Raw genomic sequence first — 1,822 nt, 5'->3', positions numbered from 1 at the left:
CATAAGGGTGGTGTCATCTGCATATCTGAGGTTATTGATATTTCTCCTGGCAATCTTGATTCCAGCTTGTGTTTCTTCCAGTCCAGCGTTTCTCATGATGTACTCTGCATATAAGTTAAATAAGCAGGGTGACAATATACAGCGTTAGTGTACTCCTTTTCCTATTTGGAACCAGTCTGTTGTTCCATGTCCAGTTCTAACTGTTCTTTCCTGATCTGCATACAAATTTCTCAAAGGCAGGTCAGGTGGTCTGGTATTCCACCAGAAATAGAAATAGACCCAGCTTAACCAAAGATAAATAAATTTATTCAGTTCAGTTCAGCTCAGTTCAGTTCAGTTCAGTCGCTCAGTCGTGTCTGACTCTTTGCGACCCAATGAATCGCAGCATGCCAGGCCTCCCTGTCCATCACCAACTCCCGGAGTTCACTCAGACTTACATCCATCGAGTCAGTGATGCCATCCAGCCATCTCATCCTCTGTCATCCCCTTCTCCTCCTGCCCCCAATCCCTCCCAGCATGAGTCTTTTCCAATGAGTCAACTCCTCGCATGAGGTAGCCAAAGTATTGGAGTTTCAGCTTTAGCATCATTCCTTCCAAAGAAATCCCAGGGCTGATCTCCTTCAGAATGGACTGGTTGGATCTCCTTGCAGTTCAAGGGACTCTCAAGAGTCTAATCCAACACCGCAGTTCAAAGGCATCAATTCCTCGGCACTCAGCCTTCTTCACAGTCCAACTCTCACATCCATACATGACCACTGGAAAAACCATAGCCTTGACTAGACGGACTCTTTGTTGGCAAAGTAATGCCTCTGCTTTTCAATATGCTATCTAGGTTGGTCATAACTTTCCTTCCAAGGGGTAAGTATCTTTTAATTTCATGGCTACAGTCACCATCTGCAGGATTTTGGAGCCCCCCAAAATAAAGTCTGACACGGTTTCCACTCTTTGCCCATCTATTTCCCATGAAGTGATGGGACTGGATGCCATGATCTTCGTTTTCTGAATGTTGAGCTTTAAGCCAACTTTTTCACTCTCCTCTTTCACTTTCATCAAGAAGCTTTTTAGTTCCTCTTCACTTTCTGCCGTAAGGATGGTGTCATCTGCATATCTGAGGTTATTGATATTTCTCCTGGAAATCTTGATTCCAGCTTGTGCTTCTTGCAGCCCAGCCTTTCTCATGATGTACTCTGCATATAAGTTAAATAAGCAGGGTGACAATATACAGCGTTAACGTACTCCTTTTCATATTTGGAACCAGTCTGTTGTTCTATGTATGTCCAGTTCTAACTGTTGCTTCCTGATCTGCATACAGGTTTCTCAAGAGGCAGGTCAGGTGGTCTGGTATTCCCATCTCTTTCAGAATTTTCCAGTTTATTGTGATCCACACAGTCAAAGGCTTTGGCATAGTCAATAAAGCAGAAATAGATGTTTCTCTGGAACTCTCTTGCTTTTATGATGATCTAGTGGATGTTGGCAATTTGATCTCTGGTTCCTCTGCCTTTTCTAAAACCAGCTTGACATCTGGAAGTTCACGGTTCACGTATTGCTGAAGCCTGCCTTGGAGAATTTTGAGCATTACTTTACTGGCATGTGAGATGAGTGCAATTGTGCGGTAGTTTGAGCATTCTTTGACACTGCCTTTCTTTGGGATTGGAATGAAAACTGACCTTTTCCAGTCCTGTGGCCGCTGCTGAGTTTTCCAAATTTGCTGGCATATTGAGTGCAACACTTTCACAGCATCATCTTTCAGGATTTGGAATAGCTCCACTGGAATTCCATCACCTCCACTAGCTTTTTTCATAGTGATGCTTTCTAAGGCCCG

Source organism: Bison bison, unplaced genomic scaffold (genome assembly GCF_000754665.1).
Source record: "Bison bison bison isolate TAMUID 2011002044 unplaced genomic scaffold, Bison_UMD1.0 scf7180017864485, whole genome shotgun sequence".
Classification (NCBI taxonomy): Eukaryota; Metazoa; Chordata; class Mammalia; order Artiodactyla; family Bovidae; genus Bison; species Bison bison.
Note: the sequence above shows the minus strand (reverse complement) of the source record.